The sequence below is a fragment of the Ovis aries genome, chromosome 12 (assembly GCF_016772045.2).
Source record: "Ovis aries strain OAR_USU_Benz2616 breed Rambouillet chromosome 12, ARS-UI_Ramb_v3.0, whole genome shotgun sequence".
Classification (NCBI taxonomy): domain Eukaryota; kingdom Metazoa; phylum Chordata; class Mammalia; order Artiodactyla; family Bovidae; genus Ovis; species Ovis aries.
In genome coordinates this window covers 6,290,955-6,306,414 of record NC_056065.1, presented here as the reverse complement: position 1 = coordinate 6,306,414, position 15,460 = coordinate 6,290,955, and the positions used below count along the sequence as shown (strand labels likewise).

Below are 15,460 nucleotides of genomic sequence, written 5' to 3'. Positions count from 1 at the left end.
AACTGGGTCTCCTGCACTGTAGACAGATTCTTTACCATCTGAGCCACCAGGGAAACCTGAGAAATTAGAAGAGTGGCCTAATGGCAAAAAATATCAATTGACTTTTGGGCTGGTACTACTCTACCTGGTAAGCCTAGGAAGTGCCACCAACTGACAAATCTCATACCATCTGGAAGTTTCAAAAGTCTTCATTTAAGAAATATTTTGAAACAATCATGTCACTAAAGATATTTACCATGTTATGGTCTATCACAGACAATATTCAATAATCCAACATAGCAGAAACTAAAATGAATACATAATAGTAGCAAAATGGACAGTGAAGATAAAGCAGAGTCTCATTGAGAGAATAAACAGCATATTCATGATCTGTGCTTCTGAAAAGGAAAATTAACTGACCTAAGGTTTTCCTCTTTGTTCAGTTTTTAAAAAACTCTTTTGGAAGTTAAAAAAAAAATGTCCAAAACTCTATCACACGTAAAATTTAAAAGGCAGTGTTATTAGAGCTTTCCATGCATTAACTCATGCAGTCTCCAGAACATCAGGTGGAGACCTTGTTCTGTGTTTCTGTCTGCACCTCCTGTTCCTTGGGAGGAGTTGGGGACCTATGGCTCACCCCTGGCTCTGCCTTCTCAGTATCTCTGGGTTTGCGCTGGTCTGAGCCAGGCTTTCGGGTGAGCTCAGCCCTACAGGGTGGGCCCAGTGATTGTCTAGCAGCGCCCCTGATCAGACTCCTCTCTACTGCCAGGCACCAGCCCAGCACAGCTCTGCCTAACATGGGGATCACCATCTGCCAGATAGCGGTCTACTATGGTAACTGCCACTTTCAATAAATAGGTGGGTAGGAAAGGAGATTCAGATAACCCAAATAAAAAGGAGTATTATTAAGAATATTCAACTACATGTCAGAGTTGCTAATTTAAACTTTTGTAATCTCTACTTCTGTATCTACCCCTCAATAGTAGTTGTTAAATCATAATTTCATTACTGTAGTTTCAATTTACTGAGGACCATATTTAGCATCTAATTTAGTAAATAAGTATCAAGTATCTGCTATTGGAAAACTCTGGTTTCCAAGAGATTAAAAAATATATATATAATGTTAAATCCCTGCCTTTGGTTTAGACTTTAGAAAAAAACTGCAAAAAGTTCATAAATTATATGAATGTATATATTTTTCTAAGGATGCTAAAAGAGGCTAGCTGAAATCTGTGATTCACAAATTAAATAGGAACATCTTGGAAGGTGCTAAGATGCATGGTCAGGGAAGGAATTTCTGAGGAAACGAAGCTGACAACAAGTAAGAAGTGTATCTTATATTTTAGAAATTTTTATTTTCTCTGAGAAATATGACTTTTTCTTTCATATATGTTATTTTTGAATTTTAGAAAAATTTTGGATTACTTGAATTTTTTTCATTATAATCCTTTTCTAACAAAATACATCAAATATGTACATACAGTGTGCCTTGTACGACTCTTTACAATCCTATGGACTGTAGCCCACCAGGTTTCTCTGTCCATATATATGTGTAGACAGATATATTTGACGCTTTAGTAAGAGACAGTGATAAAATATTTGAGTGATCCAGTCATTGCGTTTAAGTGACTTCTAGAATTGAAATTAGATAGAACAATAATATTTATGTGATGGGCCATTTATGTTACTTTAAACTGAAACACTGAGTGAATTATCTAGTTTGCCACCTAGTAAAATCTTAGAACTTACTGCAGTGTCCTTCAAATCCACAAAATATTACCTGTATTGAATTATAATACTTCATATTTACAAATTTGATTGCTTAAGAGATTTAATTATATACCTTTACAATACTGACACTGTACACATATTTCTGAACCTTAACATGATTTAAGTATATTTTGAATATATAACATTTTAGAAATAAAATGACATAAAACAAGAAGTGAAAGGAAAAGGAGAAAGGGAAAGATACACCCATCTGAATGCAGAGATTCACAGAATAACAAGGAGAGATAATAAAGCCGTAAGAGAAAGAGGCGAAGAAATACAAGAAATCCATAAAATGGGAAACACTAGTGATCTTTTCAAGAACATTGAAGGTACCAAGGGAATATTTCATGCAAAGATAGGCACAATCAAGGACAGAAATGACAAGGACCTAGCAGAAGCAGAAGAGATTAAGAAGAGGTGGCAAGAATATACAAAAAAAAACCTGTACAATAAAGATCTTAATGACCCAGATAACAATAATGGTGTGATCACTCACCTAGAACCAGACATCCTGGAATGTGAAGTGAAGTAGGCTATAGGAAGCGCTACCATGAACAAAGCTAGTGGAGGTAATGGAATTCCAGCTGAACTATTTAAATCCTAAAAGATGACTCTATTAAAGTGCTGCACTCAATATGCCAGCAAATTTGAAAAACTCAGCAGTGGCCACAGCAGTGGATAAGGTCAGTTTTCATTCCAATCCCACCAAAGAAGGGCGATGCCAAAGAATGTTCAAATCACCATACAACTGCACTCATTTCACATGGTAGCAAGGTAATGCTCAAAATAATTAAAGCTTGGCTTCAGCAGAATATGAACCAAGAAATTTCAGATGTACAAGCTGGATTTAGAAGAGAGAGAGGAACCAGATCAAATTGCAAACATTCGTTGCATCGTAGAGAAAGCAAGAGAATTCCAGAAAAACATCTACTTTTGCTTTACTGACTACACTAAAGCCTTTGACTGTGTGTAGAAGCATAATGTTAGTCATTCAATCATGTCTGATTCTTTGCCACCCTGGGGACTATAGCCCATTAGCTTCCTCTGTCCATGGGATTCTCCAGGCAAGAATACTGGAGTGGGTTGCATTCCCTTCTTTAGGGAATTTTCCCAACCCAGGGATCAAACCTGGGTCTCCTGCATTCCAGGCAGATTCTTTACTGTCTGAGCTATAGAGAAGTCCTACATGTAAGTGGCTCAGTCATGCCAACTCTTTGGAACCCTCGTACTGTAGCCCGCTAGGCTCCTCTTCCATGGAATTATCCCAGCAAGAATACTGAGTGGTTAGCTGTTCCCTTCACCAAGGGATCTTCCCAACCCATGGATCAAACCCAGTCTCCTGAACTGCAGGTGGATTCCTTAACATCTGAGCCACTGTGTGGATCACAACAAACAGTGGAAAATTCTTCAAGAGATGGAAATACCAGACCACCTGACCTGCCTCTGAGAAACCTGTAAGCAGGTCAAGAAACAACAGTTAGAACCAGACATGGAACAGCAGACTGCTTCAAACTGGGAAAGGGGTATATCAAGGTTGTGTATTGTCACCTTACTTATTTAACTTCTATCCAGAAAAAGAAAAGAGTGAAAAATTTGGCTTAAAACTCAACATTCAGAAAACTAAGATCATGGTATCCAGTCCCATTACTTCATGGAAAACAGATGGGGAAACAATGGAAACGGTGACAGATTTTATTTTGAGGGGTCTCCAAAATCACTGCAGATGGTGACTGCAGCCATGAAAGTAAAAGACGCTTGCTCCTTGGAAGAAAAATTATGACCAAACTAAACAGCTTATTAAAAAGCAGAGACATTACTGTGCCAACAAAGGTCCATCTAGTCAAAGCTATGTATGTATGAGAGAGTTGGACTATAAAGAAAGCTGAGCACTGAAGAATTGATGCTTTTGAACTGTGCTGTTGGAGAAGGCTCTTGAGAATCCCTTGGACTGCAAGGAGATCCAACCAGTCCATCTGAAAGGAAATCAGTCCTGAAAATTCACTGGAAGGACTGATCCTGAAGCTGAAACTCCAATAATTTGGCCACCAGATGGGAAGGACTCATTTGAAAAGACCCTGATGCTGGGAAAGATTGAAGGTGGGAGGAGAAGCGGACAACAGAGGATGAGATGGTTGGATGGCATCACCGATTCTATGGACATGAGTTTGAGTAAACTCCTGGAGTTGGTGATGGACAGAGAGGCATGGCATGCTGCAGTCCATGGAGTTGGAAACAGTTAGACACCACTGAGCAACTGAACTGAACTGAACTGATGCAGAGTACATCATGGGAAATGCCAAGCTGGATGAATCACAAGCTGGAATCAAGATTTCTAGGAGAAATATCACCAGCCTCAGATATGTAGATGATCTCACTCTAACGGCAGAAAGTGAAGAGGAACTCTTGATGAAGGTCAAAGAGGAGAGTGAAAAAGCTGCCTTTAAACTCAACATTTAAAAAACTAATATCATGGCATCTAGTCCTATCACATCAAGGCAATAGATGGGGAAAAAAAATAGAAAAAGTGGCAGACTTTACCATCTTGGGTTCCAAAATCACTGTGGATTCTGACTGCAGCCATGAAATTAAAAAACACTTGCTTCTTGGAAGAAAAGCGATGACAAACCTGGATACCATATTAAAAAGCAGAGACATCACTTTACAGACAAAGCTGTATATCATCAAAGCTATATTTTTTCCAGTAGTCATGTAAAGATGTGAGAGTTGGACCATCAAGAAGGCTGAGTGCCAAAGAATTGATGCTTTTGAGTTGTGGTGCTGGGGAAGACACTTGAGAGTCCCTTGGACTGCAAGGAGATCCAACCAGTCCATTCTAAAAGAAATCCACCCTGAATATTCACTGGAAGGACTGATACTGAAACTGAAGCTCCAATCCTTTGGCCACCTGATACGAAAAACAGCCAACAAACTGGAAAAGACCATGATGCTGGGAAAGATTAAGGGCAGGAAGAGAAGGGAGTGACAGAGGATGAGATTGCTGGATGGAGTCACCAACTCAATGGACATCAGTTTGAATAAACTCTGTGAGATAGTGAAGGACAGGGAAGCCTGGTGTGCTGAGTTCATGGGGTTGCAAAGAATTGGACATGGCTTAGCAACTGAACAACAACAATTCTTTTTTTCCTAGGTACTCAGTTCAGTTCAGTTGCTCAGTTGTGTTAGACTCTTTGCGACCCCATGAATCGCAGCACGCCAGGCCTCCCTGTCCATCACCAACTCCTGGAATTCACTCAGACTCACGTCCATCGAGTCCGTGATGCCATCCAGCCATCTTATCTTCGGTCGTCCCCTTCTTCTCCTGCCCCCAATCCCTCCCAGCATCAGAGTGTTTTCCAATGAGTCAACTCTTTGCATGAGGTGGCCAAAGTACTGGAGTTTCAGCTTTAGCATCATTCCTTCCAAAGAAACCCCAAGGCTGATCTCCTTCAGGATGGACTGGTTGGATCTCCTTGCAGTCCAAGGGACTCTCAAGAGTCTTCTCCAACACCACAGTTCAAAAGCATCACCATAAAGCAACATAATGATTGAAAATAATGTACTTTGTTTTATCTAAAAATGTTCTACAATTACTTCTCTAGTCAATACTCTAGTTACATTTTAAAATGACTTGTTTAATACTTTCTTTGTATAGTGGAAGAAAACTTGCTACCCCAAAATGCCTGTGGTATTTGAACTTATTTTTTATTCAAGGCATATTTCGATGTGGCTATTTAAATTTACTCAGTGATGTAAATATAATTGTGTAAAATATCTATGGACTAGTTACCTACCTGAATTAATTCATTTAATAAATAATTCTGAAATGCTCAGGTATGCTAACCAACATAAAGATGAAAACCATACCAAACACTCTATTTCACAAACTGGGAGAACTCTGAGACTAGCTGCATTATATATTAAAGCAAGACAATCAAACATAACAACAAAAAAATCTGGAAAATATTTATGATATTTAATAAAATATTTGTACTCTAGTATGTCACTCTATACAAGTTGATCTGTGGTGGCTGGGATTGATGTTTCTAAATCACAAGGGGTATATATTACTATGTAAGGTATATAGACACACCTAAATGCATGAGACACCAGTTTTAGACTCTAACTGAATATTGGCACTAAAACAAATACGAAAATATTTTAATTTTTCACAAACACTTTTTAAACAATTTAGATCTGAATCTGAGGTAGTCGTTAAATGACCATATGGTAAACATCAGATATCTCCTAAATAGAAAAATTTAACCCATGTAAACCAAAGAAAATATTAAAATGTTTTTGCAGTATATAAAGGAATTACTCTTGCATTAATACACATTTGGTATCAGTATTCTTGAACAACATCATTTCCCAAGTGCCTATGGGTGTCATTTCTTCAGTAAGGCTATAATTACTAGTTCAGTTCAGTTCAGTTCAGTTCAATTGCTCAGTCGTGTCAGACTCTTTGTGACCCCATGAATCGCAGCACACCAGGCCTCCCTGTCCATCACCAACTCCCGGAGTTCACTCAGACTCACACCCATCGAGTCCGTGATGCCATCCAGCCATCTCATCCTTGGTCGTCCCCTTCTCCTCCTGCCCCCAATCCCTCCCAGCATCAGAGTCTTTTCCAATGAGTCAACTCTTCGCATGAGGTGGCCAAAGTACTGGAGTTTCAGCTTTAGCATCATTCCTCCCAGGGCTGATCTCCTTCAGGATGGACTGGTTGGATCTCCTTGCAGTCCAAGGGACTCTCAAGAGTCTTCTCCAACACCACAGTTCAAAAGCATCAATTCTTCGGTGCTCAGCCTTCTTCACAGTCCAGCTCTCACATCCATACATGACCACAGGAAAAACCATAGCCTTGACTAGACGGACCTTAGTCGGCAAAGTAATGTCTCTGCTTTTGAATATACTATCTAGGTTCGTCATAACTTTTCTTCCAAGGAGTAAGTGTCTTTTAATTTCATGGCTGCAGTGATTTTGGAGCTCCCCAAAATAAAGTCTGGCACTGTTTCTACTGTTTCCCATCTATTTCCCATGAGGTGATAACACCGGATGCCATGATCTTCGTTTTCTGAATGTTGAGCTTTAAGCCAACTTTTTCGCTTTCCTCTTTCACTTTCATCAAGGGGCTTTTTAGTTCCTCTTCACTTTCTGCCATAAGGGTGGTGTCATCTGCTTATCTGAGGTTATTGATATTTCTCCCGCAATCTTGATTCCAGCTTGTGTTTCCTCCAGTCCAGCGTTTCTCATGATGTACTCTGCATAGAAGCTAAATAAGCAGGGTGACAATATACAGCCTTGACGTACTCCTTTTTCTATTTGGAACCTGTTGTTCCATGTCCAGTTCTAACTGTTGCTTCCTGACCTGCATACAGATTTCTCAAGAGGCAGGTTAGGTGGTCTGGTATTCCCATCTCTTTCAGAATTTTCCAGTTTATTGTGATCCACACAGTCAAAGGCTTTGACATAGTCAAGAAAGCAGAAATAGATGTTTTTCTGGAACTCTCTTGCCTTTTCCATGATCCAGCAGATGTTGGCAATTTGATCTCTGAAATAATATTCCCTTTTTATTTTCACTCTTAACATGACGTTTTTCCTCCTATAGTCCAGTCAATTCAAATGTTTTCTAACTGTTTGGCTCTCACTTGCTCTGACTTATCCTCAAACCATTCTTCACCTTGAGGCTAAAATAATATTTTATTTATTTGTTTTTAATTAATTTTAACATTGCTTTACAATTTGGTGTTAGTTTCTACTATACAGACGCAAACAGTCAGACACGACTGAGCGACTGAACCGAACTGAACTGAACTCTACTATACAGCAAAATTAATTGGCAAAAAAAAAAAGAAAATAAATAAAGCCTCTATCTTTCAATTCCTGTTATTCCTAAAATAAAGCGCAGCTCCTTACACTGCTCTTCAAAACCATGAGTGATCTGGCTTCCGGTTTCCGTGTCAGCCTAGGGAGGACTTTCCCCTGGCTCTGCTGCAAGTGCGGTTTAGTTCCCAGAACCTTGGTATTTGCTGCCCTCTTGTGGAATTCTCTGCTCGTCTCTACACCCACTCCGCCTCTTTCTAGTAAAAGTGTGTGTGTACTCAGTTACTCAGCTGCGTCTTGACTCTTTGTGACCCCATGGATTGTACTCAGTTACTCAGCTGTGTCTTGACTCTTTGTGACCCCATGGATCGTAGTTCACCAGGCTCCTCTGTTCATGGGATTTTTCAGGCAAGAATACCGGAGTGAGTTGCCATTCCCTCCTGGAGCGGATCTTCCTGACCCAGGAATCGAACCTGCATCTCCTGCGTTGAAGGCGGATTCTTTGCCGCTGTGCCTCCTGGGAGGCCCTTCTCCTTAAAGACTAAATACCAGTTCTTCAGGGAGGCATTCCTTCCCCCACTGGACTAGATCACATAGATTCTTCTATTTTCTTTCATTAGTTGCCAAACTAATGAGAGGGTAACAGGCAGGAAGGCCAGGGGTCTCCAAAGGGAGGAAATAGCTTGCAAGTGTCAGACATTTTTCTCTCTCTTAAGCAGCAGGAGGAAACAAAGGAGCTGATATTTTTCCTTCTCTATACAAATTTAAAAGGAGGTTTCTCTTAAAACACTGTGTTGCCATAATGACACCTGGTTTCACCTGAAGTTAACTATTTTCAAACCTTGAGGTAACAATGCCTTTTTCTTATGGAAATGTTTGTCTTAAGCTATGCTAATGTACTATGCATTTACCTCAGACTCTGTCTTCAGGTCAGTCGCCTAATGGCTCAGAACCCACTTGACAAACCAGTATGTTATACTCAAATATTGTTTCCCTAATCTATGTAAATGAAACTATTTGTATGATAATTTGTCCTTCTACAAGATTCTAGTTAATCATTTTATGGCCCAGGATGAACCATTTGGTGCCAAGATTATCCCCAAATGCATCTTACGGGTGAGGGGCCTGGTGCCATTCTGAGTTTTAAGACATTCCTTTCTTTCATTAACAGACTGCTAGTGACTATATAACATCCAGCTGAAGACTAGCAGGGGGTACTCTTTCTGCCCCCTTCTGATGCCTAGGTCAGAAGCTTTCTCTATCTCTTTTATACTTTAATAAAACTTTATTACACAAAAACTCTGAGCGATCAAGCCTCGTTTCTGGCCCCGGATTGAATTCTTCTCCTCCGGAGGCCAGGAATCTCAGTGTTTTTTCGTTCAGCAACAACCTTTCACTAACAATCCTTCTAGCTATATCTTTAAATGACTTGTTTAATATTTTTCTTGTAAAGTGGAGCAAAACTTGCCACTGCAAAATGTCTTTGGCATTGGAAATGGTTGTTTTTATTCAAGGCACATTTTGATGTGCCTATTTAAGTTGAATTTAGGTACTAACAGTTGTTCATAAAAGTGTGAAAACGTTCAGCATTTCCCAAATGTATAGAGTGTTTTGTTAGGTAAAACCTCAGCAAAAGAAACTTAAATTTGAAAGTGAGGACCAGCATTTCTTTCAATCTGAAAAAATTGGAAGGAATCTTTGTGCTTGGAAGACTCACCTGAGTGCTTCTCTGGGATGTGTAAGGAAGGGTGCTTAAGCAGATGGAAGAGAAATTTTAACAGGATTGAAGTTGACAAAGGGGGCTTCTCTGGTGGCTCAGGTCAATGCAAGAGACACAGGAGACATGGGTTCAATTCCCGGGTTGGGAAGATCCCCTTTAGAAGGAAATGGCAACCCACTCCAGAACTGTTGCCTGGGAAATCTCATGGACAGAGGAGCCTGGCGGGCTGCAGTCCAAGAGTTGCAAAAGAGTTGAAAAATGACCGAGCAACTAAATAACACCACCACCATGATAAAGACCTTCTCTGGCACTGTCTTCTGTGCTCTGAAATGGTCCTTAGGGGAGCAGGCGGGCCAGCTGCTAGGGATTCCAGTAGTCTCTTCTGAGCCAAGCAGGGGAGGGGATATGGCAACCTCTGGGCTAGAGGTCATCCACAGGAAGTTTGCTGCTCTATGGAGCAACGAGGAGCCCACAGAGGAAACTCCCCAGGAGAGAGGCATGCATCCGGGTAAGGACCCACTCAGGTCCTTCTGCAGAGACACTGCATGCTGGCACAAAGCATGGCTGAGTGTGGAGGTTCCTCTTGGTTCAGCCATCCCAGCACACGCTTCAGGGGTTCTCTCTAAGTGTTTGAGTGTTAACACTCTGGGTACTTCACTCTAAACTTTGTATGCTAAAGACGAATCACTTCCTGGGTGGGTATTTTGGAGCCCAGACAGCAAACAAGTAACTGTCACACTGGATGAAGATACATTAAGCTGTGTTGTCCAGTGTTCAATCACAGAGCTATGTTTCAGATACAACTCCAGGTGGAAAGGAATTCTCCCCAAATCCCCCAAACCCTCTTCTGCTTCCCACTCACACACACAAGCACTGCCAGTGAATTAAGGAGACTCTCTTGTTTGCCTTTGGTCTTTGGGGACTAACTCTGGAGGGTCCTCAGACAATCCAGGGAGAAGAGAGCCCTGGTCAGTAAAGCTAAGTGTCCTAGTAAGCTGGGCAGGTAGGAGCTCAAGTGATCAATCTGAGCTTTTGAATAACAAATTCAACCTTATTCCAGACTGGTCATATCAGTTATATTAGTAAGTTGTGAGCTAGAGCACTCTTAACTTTCATTTCAGACTTGAATTCTATTCTGTTTTTATCTCTAATGTAAGCACAGATTGAAGATTTTTCTAACATATTCCTTCACAGTTTTAAAAGCAAAAAATGTAAAACTCAAAAGGCCTCCCATCCAAACAAAATGCCAAAATAATCAAGTTAAAATGGCATGGCTCAAACTGCTACACAGAAATGCTAACATAAAATGTAGCATCACCCTGTATAAAGTAACAGCACACAGTAATTGTATTCATCTAAAACATCCAGATACTAAGGAGATCACAAGATTTGATTGTCTCCTAGAAATAAATAAGCCAAGGAAATAATGCATCTAAATTCTTATCCCAATTTTCTAATTAATAAACTAACCATGATGTCTGCTTACACATTTTGGTGGCCACAGTATTTTAGAAGCAGCCATTCAAGTTTGCTTAAAAGACACATTCTTGTGTTTAAAGACACATTCTATTAATACGTAGAAACTGCCTATTACTATCTGCCTATTATGTACTTCTCAGAAATCATCTCACTTAGTTCTTTCAACAGCCTTGCTTGGCAGGATGATGCAAGAGTTTGGGTACATTCAGACTACCTAGATTCAAGTGAAGTTGATGTTAAGCTTTGGAACTCTTCCAATTTAAATCCCAAACTCCATCAATATCAGCTGAGTGACTCTTAGGCTATCTCTCATGTTAAAATACTTCAGCATAAACAGGGTGATAGGTTCAGAGTCAGGTTTAAGATAAACTCCAGTTGCAGCTAGCATTTAGTTTCACCACCCAGGGTGCCTCAGTTTTTGTGTTTTTTTTTTCCCCCCATCAGAGAGTGTACATCCTAGAGTTGAGATGGCTTCTATTAGCTATATTTCTGTCAACACTGTGTGCCTCACTAATAAGCTGATTAGAACTGGCTCTTCTTTGAGGAAATGAATAATGGTCATTAAAATGCAAGGACTGGCTGAGATATTTTAGAGATATTATTGTTGAAATAAACTCTAGGTCCAAGAAGGAATGGCTCCTGTCCTGGTGCCATATCTGCAAACCAAAAGTTAGATCGCATTCCTGTCCCTGTAAATGTCCCACTCAACCAGAAATAGATTACATCCAGTCAGCCAATCTGCAAATGCCAAGCCAACTCTGGGCTCGATACTTATTTCCTTATTCATTCTCTGTTTCTCTTCCTTGTTTCTTAAAGCTTTAAAAGCTTCTTTCCTCCCACCCCATGGCTCAGCAGGTAAAGAATTTGCCTGCAATGCAGGAGATGCAGGAGATGTTGATTCAATCCCTGGGTCAGGAAGATCCCCTGGAGTAGGAAATAGTGACCCACTCCAGTATTCTTGCCTGAAGAATCCCATGGACAGAGGAGCCTGGTGGGCTACAATCCATGGGATTGCAAAGAGTCAGACATGACTGATGACTAAGCACAGCACAGCATCCCATTTTGCAGTTCTCTGGACCCTTGGGAATGGAGATTGCACACTTCGTGAAGTGTTAATGTTTGTTTATATCAAATTGTATTAAATTGTCTTCTTTAATAACTTTTGTGGTTTTTCCTGTAGTCACTTAAGGATGTGAAAGTTGGACCATCAAGAAGGCTGAGTGCCAAAGAATTGATACTTTCAAATTGTGGTGCTGGAGGAGGCTCTTGTGAGTCCCTTGGGCAGCAAGGAGATCAAACCAGTCAATCCTATAGGAAATAGACCATGCATATTCATTGGAAGGACTCATATTGAAGCTGAAGCTCCAATACTTTGGACACCTGATACAAACAGTAGACTCATTGGAAAAGACCCTGATGCTGTGAAAGATTGAGGGCAAGAAGAGAAAGGGGCAGCAGAGGATGAGGTGGTTAGATAGCATCACCGACTCAATGGACATGAATCTGAGCAAACTCCTGGAGATAGTGGAGGACAGACAAACCTGGCGTGCTGCAGACCACGGGTTACAAAGAGCAAGACACCACTTAGAGACTGAACAACAACAACAAATTCATTTTTAACATTATTCCCTCCTGCAAACTCAGTGTGTAAGAATCCAGTTCCCTTGAAGTTGGGGCCTAGGCTTTTATCCTAATATCTGCTAATACTATCCTAATAGTCTTCAATCCACACACTGACTGGACTTCTGGGAGTTTGATTCTTACTATAAGAGTCATTGGGATCCTCCCTCTGTAATTTGTCATCTGCCTACAGGAAATTTCATGCAAAGTGGTGGATAGAAAACAGGAAAGATCAGAAAACTGGAAGTAGGAGGAAGAGAGAAAAAGGGAGCAGAGTTGAGACTGGTGTTAGCTTGCAGTAGATCATCAGTGATTGTTTAGAGGATCAGCACAGGACTCTTTATCATGATTGACCTTGGAACTGAATTGGGGTAAGGAAGGAAGAAGAGCCCTCAGGTGACTAAGGACAGTAGGATCAGTGGACAGTAGATTCCAGTGAAAAAGGACGGTTCAGAGTTGGGGATGTGAGAAGAAATGGCATAGAAAATCAGAGAGTTGAACGCAACTCAGAATATGGAGTAGAAACTATTGATTGTCCAATCACATGAGAATGGGTGACTAAGGGTAGATATCCAAAGGTTCATCTGCCTAAGATTTTTGAAATCATCAAGAACTATGGTAGAAGCAGGGCTGGCAAGAGTCACAGTGAATCAGGAACTGAAACCTTCAAGAATTATGGAAGAGTGACCTCAAGGGTGATTACTGACTGACCAATGAAATGAAACTACCGAGTCTACAATTCTGGTTATTTATCTACATAAATGGTGTTATATATACCGTAGGGACATACTGATATTTGGTTCTTTTATTATGAAGGACTAGCCTAGTTTAGCATGCCTAATTAACGGATGAATTACTCCATCAAAAAGCCTCCTAGATTTCTTTAAAGTTTATTTAAGTATTACCGTAATTTTTAAAAATTATAGCTGATTTACAATGTGGCATTAGTTTCAGGTGTACAACACAGTGATTCAGTTTTACATACATACATACCTATTGTTTTTCAAGTTCTTTCCCCTTAGAGGTTGTTTATTTTATATATAGTAGTTGCCTTGCGCGCATGCTCAGTTGTGTTTGACTCTTTGGGACCGCATGGACTGCAGCCCATCAGGCTACCCTGCCCATGGAATTCTTCAGGAAAGAATACTGGAGTGGATTGCCATTCCCTCCTCCAGGGGATCTTCCTGACCCGGGATTGAACCTGAGTCTGCCATGTCTTCTGCATTGGCAAGCGGATTCACTACTGCTGAGACACTGGGGAAGCCCCCCATGTATAGTGGTGTGTATATGTTAATCCCAATCCCCTAATTTATCCCTCCTCCCCTTGTCCCCTTTGGTAACCATAAATTTTTTTTCTACATCTATTGGTCTAGAATATTTTTTTTTTCCTGAAAAACACTGTTTAGTACTTAGATAAATAATAATGCCTTTACGAACAGAGGAAAGAGAAGAGCAGAATCTGGGTGTTTAATAGCGCTTCTCAAATTTCTGTTTGAAACTATTCACTTTAGATATGTTTTTGCACTATACAAATTGCATAATTTCTAAAATATCTTGCAGAAGATAGGTAACTTTTAATAGCAAAAAGATCCAAAGGCACACATCTGCTCTCCATCCATCCTTTTAAGAGGTGGCCCTTCTCCACCAGGTACTCAGGCCAGGCAGACTTGCCACCATCAGAAAGCACATGTGTATCTGCCCTTAGGTATTCTGGTTTATTTTAAATGATTAATTCGAGACTTTGCATCTCTCACTAAAATGGGGATTTATTATTCTCTTAACATAAAAATAATTCATTCAGAGCATATATCAAATCAGTAGAAATTTTACTGTAATACAAATAAACTCACAGTAAGTTGAAAATTAAAATGGCATGCTTAATTAAAGACCCAGGACCCTCTCCTGCTAAAACTATAATTAGCTTTTGCCAAGCATGGAATAAAACACTATGATGACTTTATTCACTGACTATAAATCTCATCCTTCTGCATTGATTTTCTACCTTGTATTTCCTTTTTCATTCTCTAGAGAGAAAAAAAATGCTTATATATAATATGTCATATTTTAAGCATGTGTTATGCTACTTTTAAATGTACTACTTACATAGCTCAGTGACTAGTGAGCTATATTCTAAATGATCCACCCCATTACAGTGACTTTAGATAATGTATTACTCCTTCTGAACAGGAGGAGGTTCTAGGCAAGTGCATAGTAGATTTTCCAGGTGCTGGAGAGATTCTTTACATACCTGATTTCCTGTCTTCACACTGATACTGCAAGAAGAGTGAATTATTCTCCATATGCATTTTATAGATGAGGGAAACTGAATTTCAGTGAGGTTAAGAAATACACTCAAAGTCACATTTAGTCATTTTCTGCAGGAACTTCTGGGATAGATGTCAGATGAAGTTTGTTGCTATATTGCTCCAAGGTCCACAGCTTTTCCACGCTGCCCCAGGGAGGTGATAATCATATGGTTAATAATTACAGTAGCTAACATTCATGGAGGAAAATCCACTGGAGGAGGGCATGGCAACCCACTCCAGTATTCTTGCCTGGAGAATCCCCATAGACAGTGGTCCCTGGAGGGCTACGGTCCAAAAGGTTGCAGAGTCAGACATGAGTGAAACGACTTAGCACAGCACGCACAACATTGACTGGGGCTCCCCAGATGGCACAGTGGTAAAGAATCTGCCTGCCAATGTAGGAGATGCAAGAGACACAGGTTTGATCCCTGGGTGGGGAATATCCCCGGGAAAGAAAATGACAACCCACTCCAGTATTCTTGCCTGGAAAGTTCCAAGGACAGAGGAACCCAGTGGGCTACAGTCCAAGCAGTCACAAAAAGTTGTACACAGCTGAGCACAACATTTATTGGGAACCTGAAAATGACCAGGCAGGTATATGTTGTTATATCTCCAATAACCTTATGATTAAGACATAAAGATTTAGAGAAGGAAAGTAATTTACCTAAGATCATGTAATAAATAGTCAACCTAAGTGAGACACAGATCTCCACTCTCCTGAGTTCTGACCTCAAACGGTAAATAGATAACTACCCTCAAT

General features: G+C 40.3%; 1 protein-coding gene across 5 annotated transcripts in view; it reads right to left on the bottom strand.

The window, feature by feature from the left end:
• The window catches only part of KCNT2 (potassium sodium-activated channel subfamily T member 2), a 445,611-nt gene that overhangs the window by 69,047 nt on the left and 361,104 nt on the right, over positions 1-15,460 (bottom strand). The window lies entirely within an intron of this gene.